The sequence below is a fragment of the Capsicum annuum genome, chromosome 9 (genome assembly GCF_002878395.1).
Source record: "Capsicum annuum cultivar UCD-10X-F1 chromosome 9, UCD10Xv1.1, whole genome shotgun sequence".
Lineage (NCBI taxonomy): Eukaryota > Viridiplantae > Streptophyta > Magnoliopsida > Solanales > Solanaceae > Capsicum > Capsicum annuum.
In genome coordinates this window covers 88,800,993-88,816,553 of record NC_061119.1, presented here as the reverse complement: position 1 = coordinate 88,816,553, position 15,561 = coordinate 88,800,993, and positions in this window count along the sequence as shown.

The following is a 15,561-nucleotide window of genomic DNA, read 5'->3' as shown; positions in this document are numbered from 1 at the left end:
TGCAATTCCGCAATCGGGCCCCACGTAGAGTTTTTGCATAATTTGAATCTGAAGCATGAAAATACAATATGGGTACTATTTTTATCGTAATGAGTAGATTATTATTTTGATGGCGTGGCATCGTGCAAAAGCTTCTCGAAAGAAAAATTTGATGATTTTGCGAATTTCACTTGGCTTTCTTCGGTGTCCAAGTAGGCTAGGTTTATCTCTCTCTCATAGATTGGGTTAATTTATAGTATATTTATGATAATGTGTTAGATATGAGGTTAGTAAATAGGTCTTAGAGGCATATTTAGTGTAATTCGGATCATTTAGCCTATTAAGGAACCACAAATTAGGCATAATTGACTTAGTTACTCATGATAGGTGGAATTGCTATCTTAGGACTAAAATGACTTATTTAATATCTAAAATTAAAATTTGATATCTTAACCTAGTCCGAGGTAGAAATTGTCTTAGAATGGATTTCAGAGATTAGAAGTGGGCCTATTCGGCCCACCTTAGGCCAAAACTATCATTAGCTCCATATAGACTTTATAGACGTATTATTCTCTTTAAATTGTATATTTAGGAGCTTGGAGTGGTTGGATTCATGATTATTATGCTATATTAGTACTTGGGAGTAGATGCTAGTTATGGTTCAAGTCTAGTGATTTATGATTTGAGTTCCGATTCAAGTCTGGCAAATTATGATTTTAAGTTTCGGATCAAGTCCGATAATTTATTACATGTGTTTTAATTTATGTCCGACAAATCATGATGATATGAGTTTCGTTTTAAGCCCGGCATTGAGAGGTTATTCATGATATACTTATGGGATGAAAGGATTCACAGTTATGGTTTTTGAGATACGGTTAATTAACATAATTCTGATTACTTCTTCTCTTTGATTGCATCTCTAGGTTTAAGGGCCCGCGTTGGGTAATCATAATAATCCACCGAGTAAAGCAGTAAACCTCAGACAAGAGGGTTATTAATATCAACTATGTCTAACATACTAGTAACCTAAGGTAATAAGATCCTATAAGCATAATAGATATTTCATCTTAAGGGTCGATTCCCCCTTTTATTCTATGAACTCATAATTTAGGCTTAGTCATGATAGTCTACCCATGATTATATCCTAACATCCCTATATAATATGCAACATATATAATATACTATCTCGTGAAGAGAGTAGACAAAAGCGTACCACACTGTCGAACCGTAAGTCCTTAAATCATCTATAAATCACTGGTCTTTGCTCCATTATCCCAAAATGCTGTCATGCTATCAAAATAGCAATCTACACATCATAAGGAGGAAAAAGCGACCCATATTGTTATTGTAACACCTCGATTTGCTGAACCGGAATGCTACACGGTGCTCATGACCCCGACGGACCACAAGCTAACCCATGACTGATATTTGTACCTGTATACTGCAAATCATGATATAATAATATGGAATACATGGAACTGTAAGGCCATAAGGTTCAACTGAATACAATCATGTGGGTAAAAATACCCAAAACAACTCAATCTGAACGTAAATCTGAACATCAATCTGAAAGCCTCTAAACTATCTGAATAAGGAGTTGAAGGTTCTAACTAACTCTGTAAAATTGAACTGAAGGAATAAATATATGAATCAAATCATATTGTCCTCGAATCAATGAGGACTCACTGTGTCTCTGCGACTGGAATGCTACCGCTACGAGGAAGGTAGGCTAAACATAAAAAGATTCATGCATGAACAACACTGACTGACTAATATGAACGTGGGAATGCAAACACACATATATAGAAACTGGGACCGTGAATACGTGATAGCATGACCTGTAAGCTAATACATGGTTTACTGATAACTGTCATGTCTGATACTGAAACTGATAACATGGACGACTGTATCTGACAGTCCTGTATATACTGAAATCTGAAGAATGCCCTGAGTTCTTTTACTGAGACTGATACTAAAACTGTGGGAAGTAGTGTTTAACTGACATGCCCCATATATGCCATTATGGCTAAGCTGGGGTCCAATCTCTGCCCCGACTGGAGGGGTGTCAATACCGAGCCACAGGTAAGGACAGCCTGTGAGTGACCCTTATCTGGTAGGTACTCAATGAGAATGGTGGGAACCCTAAACTAACGGGTTAAGCCACCTCATCAACCCTAATATGATGGGTTAAGATGTCTCAACCTACGCTGGCTATGTAGTTCTGGAACACAAGGATTGCTACTAAGAATCACACCCTGAACTGGCGGGTGAGTTCTCATCCTTGGCTTCACTCGGTGCTAACTTCTACTCCCGTCTGGAGGGACTTGGACATGAATAACTGACTGTGCATGACTTAATCTTACTAGATTCCGTTAACTGGCGGAATGTTACTAATATCTGACAACTGACTAAGATCATGAGGTTTTCCTGAGTCACATGATTGACTGAATTCTATGGAATCATAGCTTGAGTTCGGATAACGTGAAACATGACATGGATCTAGGCACACAGCTATAGTTTTCGGGTACAAGTACCCCCAGGACTCGATAGAAGGAAACTGACACACATGACTGACTTGATCATAAGAGTATAGTCCATAATTTATAATATCATAAGTAGGGATCTCATACTAAGCATGGTTATCAACAATGTATTGCTTGGAAAGGATTTCAGATCACATGGAAGTACTCGCACAATCTTAATATCATGTTCATTGCATAATCATATTGGCAACACATACTAATAGCATGGAAGTTCATGTGGATTGCATGGTTATCATACATCTTGTTCATAAGTAGGATTTGCAAGTAAACATAGCATAATCTCATAAGAATAGTTCATGAGTATTCCAACAACATTTACAAGGCACATTAACAAAATAGAAGTCATTGGAACATAAGGGCATATCATGAATCCTTAACTTAATCACAATTTAGCTATATTCCATGATTTCTAATTCCTTAGGCATTTTATCAAATACCTTACATGCACATCTTAAGCATAGGTGAAATCATCAAATTATACATCATGAATAACCAAATTTACATGTTTCCAACTCATATGATATCATGAATTCATAAAAATATATAAAGATTCCATCTTGGGAATCACCCAATATCAACAACATGATCATCAACACCCAACAATATAGAAATCATACTTTATAATGAAAAAGAGGAAAACAAACAAGCATCAACATGGGTATGATCATATCACCACAACCAACCAAGTTTTTGTATTTTAAAGATTGATTCTTGAACTCTATGGACGAAAGGAATCCGTGGATGAACACTACGCATACCTTAGAAGGAAGATTCTTGATGATTGACGGAGGAATTTCCTTGAAATCGGATCTTCAAGCTTAATTATGCAACCCTAGTTGTTTTTCTCCTTTAGTGCTCTTGGATGATGAGCTTTGAGATGAAAATAGGGTTGTAGTATGTTTAGAAGCTATATATTTCATAGGGTTAAGTTTAGGGACGTGTAAAGAGTATTTAAAGACTTAATTACCTTTAAAATAACTCAAAACGGAGTGTTTTTGACACCTGGAATTGACTTTGGCGGTGCCCAAGTGATCGCCTATGCTTGGGTTGGGCGGCGCCTAACCAATCGCCTATGCTTGGGGTTAGGCGCAATCGCCTATGCTTACTGTCTCTCACGAAAATGGGCATAACTTTTTGCTCGGGTATTAGATTAAGGCAAAATTGGTATCGTTGGAAAGCAAATTCGATTTTCTACAATTTGGTGGGTCTAAATCAGCAAAAATACCACATTAACATCGAGTTATACTCATTAAAAGATGACCCTTGCAAAATCAAACACTAAAACTTGATGGATTCAAAAACTCTTAGCTTGTATTACCTTAAGTGACTCATATGAACATGTTTAATGCATCATAAGCTATCCTATCACTAGGATATTTATTGTAAGTCATGTACTTAAGTATGAATCACAGGATAGGAGATTTCATATGTAGGAATAATTTTTCACTTCCTAGCTTAGAAACATGCGGGGTATTACAGTTATGTAAAGGGTCGGGTCGAAATTCGAGTCAAGAATAGCCCCTTGCAAATGGAATCTAAATTTGAACGAGTTCTCTTGAAGGACAAGGAATGTGTGCTCAAAAGTTGAGCACAAATGGAGCGAAAATCGGGTCTCAAGTTAACTCTTACTGTTTAGGGATTTTAAGACCTAAATCTAAGAATGACACAACCCAAAACTGGGCTTTGTCGTAAGGGCATCTCAAGCCTAACAAGGACCGGAGATTACCCCATTAACCCCACCTAACCATCATACCAATCCACAAGCGTCGGATAAACTCTAAACACATAATAAGATAGCAAAAACAAAACTAACATTCATAACTTAAGAAAGTCTCGCCATTCATTAATATCAACATTTAACAACCAATCTACCTAAGTCCACAGTCATCTACAAGCCTCTATAAATTTAAATTCAATAATATGTTGGGATAAGCCCCCGATAATAGCCAAATCAAATCCAAAATAAGTCTATGACATAAGATAAGAAGACCATAAAAATGCTTCTTTCGAAAGATGGAAGCTCACCACTTTGATGTCATTACTCAAACCGCTCAAACACTTGATCACTGCGCAAAAAGAAAAGAAGATGCTCCAGCACTTGTGTCGTATGGGGACACAACATCCGGAGATGGTTAACAGTTGGTGCGCTAGCATGTAACTCAAGCGTAAAGATAAAATAATGTCATTATTCAATACCAAGTCAATCTATCATAAGCCACCAAATTTTGCACATAGGCATGTAAATGCACATGGATTCATCAAGTGTCAAAAAATAACAAGGCCTTAACATACATTTCAAAACACTCAAAAATGAACCATGAAGTGGAAGACTCTAACCTTCCACCTCTTAGGTTATATCAAGCAAGAGAACGCTAACCTCAGCCATCTTATTAAGCAAGTGGACTCTAACCACAAGCCCTTTTTATTAGTCAAATGGACTCTAAGCACAAGACATTTCGTTAGACAAGTGGACTCTAACCACAATCCATTTCTTTACACAAGTGGACTCAAACCACAAGCCATTTCATTACGCAAGTAGACTCTAACCACAAGCCATCACGCTCATTACTAGTCGACATTGGGACTCTAACCCTTTGTCTATACATTTATATCACACCATTCATATTTAGGGACTCTAACCCATTTAACCATTTCAAGCCATCAGTCCACAATTCAACATCTTACATAACCACAAGTCTTCATGAATCATATATCAATCAATCACTTTAATACGCTAATAAATTAGTTTAAAATATTATTCAAGTCAAATTGTAGTCATCAAGACCTTTATCAAATCACTCATTAGCACTCTTACACTAAGCTTTAGTTCAAACCAGCTTTTAATCCTTTTTTTTAGTTTTTAAAAGTGTTTGGTAAAACTAAAAAGTTCTTAAAAAAAAGCTAAAAACTGATTAAAAGAATCAAAAAGTGAGAAGGTACTAGCTTTTTGCTTTTTAGATTAAAATTCTTTTAGGTTTGACCAAAATATTTACCTTTTTATCCCTTACATTTTCCTCAAATTCCAACAATATCCTAAACTTGTAGCCCTTAAATGTATAGTTTTTTTTCTTTTCCTCTTTGCTGCTTCACTTCATTTTTTCCCTCCAATTTCCTCTTCATCTTTCTTCTTTGTTTTCATTGAATCTATCATTAATCAGAGGTTTGTTTAAAAAAATTATTTTAAAATGAAAAATTATAAATAATTTACCTTATTTATGATGTTAACAACTTTAAGGACATTTAAGTCATTTTTACAACAAAAAAGTGATTAACATCACTTGTTTACCAAACACATCAACAACTTTTTTCTAGTTTTAGCAACTCTATCCAAACACTTATCTGCTTAATTTATAAGCACTTATTTTAAGCTTTTAATCACTTAAGCTAAAAAACTATTTTTTTTAATCTTATCCAAATGGGCACTAAGTTTTTTAAGAAAATCCTAGGTAAGAGATTCTTATTAACATCTTAGAAAGGTTTTTAAGGCATTCAAAATGTCCTCTAACTTGCGGTTATCCGGACTATTTGAAAATCACCTTTGACTAACTTTGAAAAAGAGAAGTTGGTTTTTGAAAAGAAAGTGATTTTAGGAAAAGACTTGCATAAAATAAATTTTGACGACTTAGTAGGAGATTTAACTAAGTCTAAGCAAATTAATAACAATTAGCACATAAAATGAAAAGGGGGAAACTAAAAGACTTAGGCTATTAGGCTTAAAACAATATACCTGTCCTAAGCTAATTTGGGCTTTCAACCTACCATCACCTGTCCTAATCTAAATATTGGGCATTGGTCCTGTACCCTGTCCTAAACTGTATTTTCGAGCTCTTTTAGCCCAAAACCTATTTCACCTGTATTAGTTTACAACTTTGACTTCGAGTCCCCAAATGAATGAATTAAGAAGTAAATAAGTAAATAAAGACAAGTAAAGTAATAATAAACAGATGAGACTTTTCGAGTCTCTTAAATACTTTAACAATGGGTTTTTGACCCAACTTTCCTTCTTCCAACTCCTCGTATCCATATGCCATATGATTGTCTTTTGGGCCTTTGAAATTAACTCAAGAGTAATGGGCCTTCACGGCCCATATTGATGATGCAAAAATGGGAAAAAGTCTATTTAGGACTCAAACGTATTCAGATGCAAAGAAAAAAGTAAAGTATTCAATGTGTGTCCGAAGTTAATATTCAAAAGAATGCTAAAATATCATGCATCTCATTTAATAGTAAGCAATAAATATATGTCACATTAGTTTGACAAAGGTAAATTCATGTTCATTAGCATACATGGAAATGACATGAGCAAACATCTAAACCCTCAAGTACATGAATGCAAAGGTAAACTTGAATTTAACGTTATATAGGGAGATGAATAATGTGTTCATAATGGGGGAATCAAGTAAAAGGTCAAAATTTCAAACTCAAGTACTTAAAAAACATCGCATGCTTAATAAGCAAAAATAAATTATAACATATCCCATCTTAGACATTGACTTAACAAAATCAAATCAAAATGTAGAGAAAATTAAAGTCAACTAGAATAGGAGGAAGAAACTAATTTCATAAGAGAGATGCTAAAGTAAATTAATATAAACAACAAATAAAACAAGTGACATGAATTCAATTCTTACTATAGGACATCACAAAATTATTCCCATGACCAGCCAATGAAGAATCTCATTACCAAATATGTCAACTACAATAATCCTGCAAAAATAAATTATCACCAAAACTAATGCAAGAAAAAACAATACCTTATTTTATACTTTAATGATCCACTAACAGCTTCCTAAGTTAAGTCAATTGAGGCATAAATGCTGATAGGGGCTTCAAGTGACTCTACATGCACATAATAAAGTACAAAAGGAACATTCATAAATCAAGATGAATAATAATCCCGTTCAAGATTATACTACAAAAACACAACTCTCAATCTTCGGGTTAGGCCTTCATAGAATCAAAATTTCCTTGTCCACTATTATGCTTATCAGATAAAAGATAAAAAATTTATTCATTTTAAAAAGAATAACCCATTTGAAGCTAAGAACCTAAAGAGCATGCTACATGGGGTATTTCTAAAAAGGGGAAAGCAATATACAAGTTCTAAAGAAAGTCTCACAAGACTTAAACACATTTCTAACAACCTTTCTTAATGGAAAAACATAATACAATTTGAGTAGCCAGTCTAGTTGCGCTCATCCAGTTTTTTTCATTCAGTGGATAGACTGATAAGCAAAATATAAGAAAAATACAACCAACAATTTTAAAGATTTTGTCTTTATTAGCAGGTCTATACTCTAATCAAAAGACTAATGGAGAAACAGAGAAAATATACCATAGGCTCCCTATATTCATGGTTAGGCAACAAAAGAAAGAGAGAAGACAGAAAAAAACACAATCTTTGTGGTCTCACAATATTTTTAGGAATTTAGGTTGTAAACATGAGATTGAGTTCAAGAGATAAAAATATTATAACTAAATTCACATAAGCAAAAATTTAGACTTCGTTAATCACAGTCAAAGAAGAACTAAACCCATTAACTGCGAGATTCGAATGTTAACATAAAAGATCACATTTAACCAATTATCATAGTAATGAGACTCTAAAAATTTGTAACACGTTATTTGAGTAAAAGGAAATAACATACAATTAAAATAAACAGTAATAAATAGAGCTTAGAGATGTATAATAATGGATAAAAGTGCAGATAACAAGAATTAGGGATTAAAACCAAGACAGTCTGGAAATAACACTTCAGAACTATATGTTAATTTAATAAAAAAAGGGCAACTAAAGATTACTAACAGAGAGTCAAAACAAAACAGTAAACTTTTATAGAAATTCAAAGCTAAACATAAAACTAGACTAATAATATATCAATGTGTTTGAATCACAATCTTCATCACCTAATCCTACGATCTTCAAGACTGACTACAGTGAACGTTCCCAGCAAATAAATTACAACTACGAGGAAGGAAACTAAGAAGAAATGATAAAAAAAAAATGGAAATGTGTGTTTACCTCATTCGGGGAAGCAAAATAGGACTTCAGGCTTCCGTCGGAGTTACCACAACCACTGAAAGATATTTAACTCGTGAACTTCGATTATCCCTCGAATTTCACAAAAAAGAAAATTTTTACTAAAATATAAACTCTTCTTTGCTCACTGCTTTTTTCAAACCTTGAGACTTGAGTTTTTAGCTCAATAAGGAGCTTTATATAGGGAACAAAAATAGGGAGTGAACTCTTGGTCCATTGATATGGGATTTTTTATCTTTAAGGGTAATTTTGGGAATTTTTTAGGGGAAAATTCAAATTGAGGCTGAAGATAAGATTTTCAGCTTATAATTTGTATAAAATTTGGCTTTTCTTGGAGAAATTGGAACGAGTGAACCAATAGAAATTAAAGGGAAGAGGGATTTTCATAATAACTAATGAAATCCTTACAAATATGTATGAATCCAACCATTTGAGAAGCCACCTCGATCTTATTCTAGAAAAATTAGCCTTTTCTTGGTACACCATTGCGTGGTGCCTCGTGATATGCATAAACTGAAAAGGTGGGAAAAGAATTTGGGCGGGAAAAGGATGATTTGGGTCATTTCGTGTTGGAATCAGGTCAGAGATGGTTAGGTCATTGTCGTTGTTTACTTTAATATCGGTGTTGTTGTTGTTATGCTAATATAGTGGTTGTATGTTGTTTAAGAGGAAGAAATAGAAATTGGGTCGAGTCGCTTGATGCTATTTAGCCATTGATGTTTCAATTAGGTTGGTGTTATTTTTTTCTTTGATTTTGTTGTTAGTGTTGCTGGGTGTGACAAAAAGGGTCATTGGGCCTGGGGTTGGTGGATTTTGGTGGGCTGCTGAAATAAATGGACTACTTTTGTTATTTTAGGAAAGGGTTATTTTTTAAGTAGATTATGTACCTTTTGGGGTTATTTAAATAACCCCAATTAGTTTAAGAGTTAGTCATATTTATTTCATTTTCGATCAAATTGAAAATTAATTGGCCAATTATATTGTAATTGTGGCCAATTTGATTTCAATTATGATCAAATTAAATAAATTGATTAGACTCAATTGAAATTCGATACAAATTAATACCTCGTTTGATCCCGGACTTCTTGATTTAATAAAATCAAACAAATTTTTTTTCAAATAAATTATTTTCGAGAACAAATTATATCAAATCAAGATTTTAATCATTTGAATTTATTTTTAAGATAAGCCTAGATTAAAATTTGATATTCCGTAAACTAAATATTTAAGTAACAAAATTATATAATTTTGTATAATTGAATACGATAATATATAATCTTTACTTAAAATGGAAAAAATTACCCAGATAACTACTTTCAAAAGCTTTTTATTCGGATAAAATAAAAGTTGTAATTTTATTTAAAATTGAAGAAACTTAGAATTAAAATTAGTCGTGGAGGGCAAAAATTAGGTGTCAACAATTGTCCTCTCCCTTTGGATAGGGTGGGTGCAAGTAACCCTGGGCAAAGAGAGTTTGATGTTCATAATTTTTTTTTTACCACAAATTTATTTCTGAAAGAAGTTGGATTTTGCACGAGTTTCTAGAGTTATGGTCGGACCCATGTATCGGGTTTCCTATATATCTTAGGTTGCATGAGAATTCAGGTCACTTGTAGTTCATAAAGCTTGATTCTGAAGCACAATTTTCAAAGAATTCACGAGCTATTCCAATTTTCAAATTTTGGTGAAATTGAAAAGCTGAGGAATAAGCGGATTGTGGGAAGGTTGGAATGCAGTCGAGTTTTCAATCATAGAGCCCAACCTACAAATCCCCAAGACTCAGGCAATCAGACTGCTTGTAGTTCAACTCAATCGGTAGAAAAGATAGTATTTTATTTCAGACGATCTTTGGCCCGATAGGAGTGACAAGTTGATTGAGTTGTGGAGAAGAGTCTTGTAACCTCTTAACCACGAATGTTCATATCTATAGGCAAGAATTTACCTGGAAATAATTTCTAAAACTTTATGTATTTTGTCACTTCGGTTTGAAAGAAAGAGAAGGTTACCCTCGACATAAGTTCAGAAATACCCCGAATGTAAAGCTGAACCAGAATATCCCAATATACCTACATGCCTTCTAATAGGGGTGTGGTTTGATGGTGGGGGCAATCATCCTTTATCTTGCGTCCAAAGAGTTTGGCGTCCCTCTTTAAACTTTATTCTATTTTACTACTAAGAAATATTTCCACGTTGTGCTGTATCCTTTTTGGAGTCGTCTACACCTGCGGTTTTGATTTGAGATTTTCATCCTCTCGGATGATCTCAATAATATCTCGAACAAAAATTATTAGTAACAAACACAATTCACGAAAGGGGTGTATAGTTTTTTTACCATATCTCCTCATGAGTTGTAGCCTAAAGAGTAACGCCATCCTCTTATGTACCTATTTAGAAGGAAATAACTTGCAATAAAAGACACAACAACCCTCTTAGTTGTTGCATAATTAACTCATTTGTCGACTGAATGTCTTCAAAATGGGGTGGCCCTTTTGTACATCGACGATACTTTATGCAGAACAGTCCCTGCAACCGTGTAATCTTGTGCTGATGCGGAAACCCTTTTTTTCACCTAGAATGCTTGTTGTATGTGGAATTATAACCTCTTCGATTATTGACAATGATTTTTTGCATGTAACCTCAGGTAAGTCTTGTGCATCTTTTGTATCGATACGACTTATAGATTTCCCTTAAATTGTCAATCTTTGGATAATATTACGTATTATTTGATGTTGGATACGAGGAAACTTACAAATATCCTTTGAATTGATAGGTTTTAGGTTATCCTGCACATTATCTGACCTTGGATAAGAGATGGCTTATAGATATCCCTCCAAGTTTTAGCTCTCAGGTATTCTTGTACATCATCCGACCTTGGATACAATATGACTTATAGATATCTCTCAATTACTAGTTTTTGGGTAATCTTGCATATAATCAGTCTTGGATATGACACGGCTTATAGAAAACCCTTGGACGTATCAATTTGATAATCTCACATATTCTCTTATAAGGATTTAGTTGCGACTTATGGATAACCGTAAAACTCTCGGTCTTTGGTAACCTTGCACACTATCCAGTTAGGATATTGTCATGGCTTACGGATGCACTATAGACTATCAAGTCATAGGTAATCTTGCACACCATCCTATTTTAAATAATATGACTTATAGATGACCCTCAAATTGTCAATATCCAGGAAATCTCATATGTCATCCATCTTTAGATAGTGATTTAAAGATGCTCTTCGAATCATGTGCTTTTGATCCATTCAAATTCTGATTTATGATGAGATATCCTTGATACCAGAGTATTCTATCTCGCGTGTCAATGGATATTAAATGTTGATGAGATCCTCATTGCCAGTGTATTCTATCTTTTTGTCAACAAATATTAAATGTTGATGATATCGTTGATGCCAATATATTCTATCTTGTGTGTCAATAAATATTGAATGCTGATGATATCCTTAATGCGTGTCAATAGATATTAAATACGATGGTCCTCTTGGCAATGAAATGATATGCAATAGACCTCTTGGCAATGAAATGAAATGCAATGGTCCTCTTGGAAATGAAATGAAATGAAATGGCCATCTTGGCAATGAAATGAGATGCAATGGCCCTCTTGGAAAATGAAATAAAATGGCCCTCTTAGCAACAATATAAAATAGCCCTCTTGGCAATGAGATGAAATGGCCCTCTTGGTAATAAAATAAGATATAATGGCCCTCTTGGCAATAAAATGAAATGCAATGGCCCTCTTTGCAATAAAATTATATGCAATGGCCCTCTTGTCAATGAATAAAATACAATGGCCCCCTTGACAATAAAATGAGATGCAATGGACATCTTGGCAATGAAATGAGATGAAATAACCATCTTGGAAATAAATATGATATGCAATGGCCTTCTTGGCAAATAAAATGAAATGACCCTCTTGGTAATGAGAAGAAATACAATGGCTCTCTTGGCAATGAAATGATATGCAATGGCCCTCTTTACAATGAAATGATATGTAATGGACCTCTTAGTAATGAAATAAGATGCAATGGACCTCTTGGCAATGAAATGGCCCTCTCGGAAATGAAAACAGTTTCACCTGAGTCCGTTTGTCTGCATTTTATTTTGCTTTCTACATGTATCTGTACTCAAGGTAGATAGTTAGTAGACACAATATCACTCTCATTAGCAACCACAGTCCAACTTTATAATAGTTTAAATGACTAATCGGAATAACTTAGTCAACTTATCATCTTGTTTTTGGATAAGCATCTAAATAATAAATCCACCGAATGTAAACAAGGGGTAAAATCTCTTTTTGGGGGGACTTCTCATATACCGTGTATCTCCTTATGGAAAATTTTGAGAATGACTTTTTTTCTCTTTCTTCTCTTGATTAATTCTTTGATTGGTGTCCTTATAAGGCTGTCTCCTTTGACCGTACCTCCGCTCAATGTAAATATATAGTAGACACAAAATCATTTTTTCTAGAGACTATATTTTAGAAAAATTCTAAATACAATATTTGTAAAGAAGATAAAACGCCTTTGTTTGTCTTTCATGGTCTCAAGAAATGATATAGACAATTTAAAAGGTCCTTGATAAATGGGTATTAAACCTGTCTTTGGGGCTACCCGAAAATACCTTTCTTGAGTATTATATGCTTGCTCGCAACTCGCTTGGGGATTTTTTTTAAAAAAAGATTCTCATTTTTGTGTATTGATCCCTGCATCCATAGAAAAATGATTAGTCTTGAGTGAAACTACTGTCTGTTAACCTCCTTCGATCCTTGGTTTTCTCCTTGCCATCTTTCGGGTACTCCATCATATTATTATTTCCACCCTGACTTCTCGTCCCAATAAATGCCTAGGCAATCACTAAGTAGAAGATTTGTATAGGTTTTTGAAAGTAGCCTTAATTCTAAAAATTAGTTTCAAAAACTTTTGTAAAAACTTTGTGGAAATATCTGCCAGTCATTTCATGTACTATCTCAAAGACCGTCTTCCTCTTGGTTCTGACTATATCTGACATTTGATGGAGGAATGTCAGGGATTTATCATTGTTGAGGCTTTCTATTAGAAGTTCTGTCATAGCCAGAGATTTAGTCTCCTAGACTTTATCGCGGCTGGTGATATCCAGAACTTTTCTTTGACCTTTGTTGCTGGGGAAATTAAAATATATTCCAATAATTAGTGGAAATTTATGCCCTAGTTTAATATTGTTTGATATAATCTCATCTCGAGAGGATCCAAAGTCTTTGTTAGTCTTCATATTCTTTATTTGATGATGATCTTCCTCTTTTGAATTTTTGAGATTCCTTCTCGAAAATTCTGCCCTAGTTTCTATTTCCTGGGGTTATATATCGAGCCATTGGTGCCTACGTATTCTGTTAAAGCAGGAATAAGGTCAAACATAGTTCAAGACTACACTAGGGATATATAGAAAAATTTAAAGGGTTGACCAAAACTGACACAGGCCACATACGTATCCCATTCTTGAGAATTCAGGTCATCACGTAGTTCATACATAAAAGGAAAGAGTAAATTCTCCTAAGGGGTTGATCAAAGTCGACATAGGCTGCCTACATATCCCTTTCTTGGGAATTTAGGTCAAGCGTAGTTCGTGCATAAAGGAAAAGGGATTCTAGGAAATTACACATCATAAAACAAATAATATCATAAAGGCGATTACAAATAAACCAAGGAAATAAAAACTAAAACATCCTTCAAACATAGTATCTCTTTACCTCATCGGAATTGATTGGTTTGGTCCACTTTTGACCATTTATCTCAGATAGAATCAGAGTTCCTTCGGATAATACCTTGCGAACTATGTATGGTCCTTACCAATTTGGAGTGAACCTTTCTTTGTTGTTTTCTTGGTGAGAAAATATGTGTTTGAGAACCAATTGCCCAACTTCAAATGTTTAAGCTCTTAGTTTTTTATTGAAGGCAAGGATCATCGTGTGTTGATACAACTGACCATGGCACACAACAACTATTCTCTTCTTATCAATCAATATGAGTTGTTCATAGAGAGAGCGAACCCATTCTTTGTTACTTAATCTGGCTTTTTGAATAATTCTTAAGGAAGGTATTTCAACCTTGATAGGTATCACAACTTTATTCCCATAAATAAGCAGATAAGGAGTTGCCCCAATGGAGGTTTAAACTGCTGTACGATACCCTAGTAGAGCGTAGGGAAACATCTCATGCCATGATCTATCATTTTTAATCATTTTCTCAAGATCTTCTTGATATTCTTATTGAAAACTTCCACGACTCCATTCATCTGTGGATGATATGCAGTTAAGTTGCGATAAACAATCTTGAACTAATCACAAGTCTCACTCATCAAGTGTCTGTTCAATTTAGCCTCATTATCAGTAACGATCGATTCTGGCACTCCAAATCGGCAGATCAAGTTGTTCTTGATAGAATCTGCAATAAATTTTTTGGTAATATCTCTATATGAAATAACTTTGACCCACTTAGTTAAGTAATCAATAGCAATCAAAATGAATCTATGACCATTTGACGCTGGTGGCTCTATTAGTTCGATCACATCTATGCTCCAAACTACAAAAGGCCCAGGTAAACTCATTGCATAAAGCTTATATGGAGGCAGTCAAATCAAATCTCTGTGTATCTGGCATTTTAGGCACTTCTGCACATACTTGCTATGATCATTTTCCATAGTCATCCCAAAGCAACCAGTTCTCAAAATATTTTTGGAAAGGGTAGAACCATTCATATGGGCCCCACAAACTCCTGCATGTACTTCTTTTATTAATTTCGTGGCTTTCGCGACATCGACACATCTTAAGAATCCTAAGTGTGGAGTCCTTCTAAAAAGAATTTCCCCACTTAGAAAATAATTCTTTGCCAAACACCGGATTGTTTTTTTCTAATTGCTGCTAGCCTCTTCAGGATACGTTCTAGATTCTAAATACCTTTTACTATCAAAGTACCATGGCTTTTCGTTAGGCTCCTCTTCAACA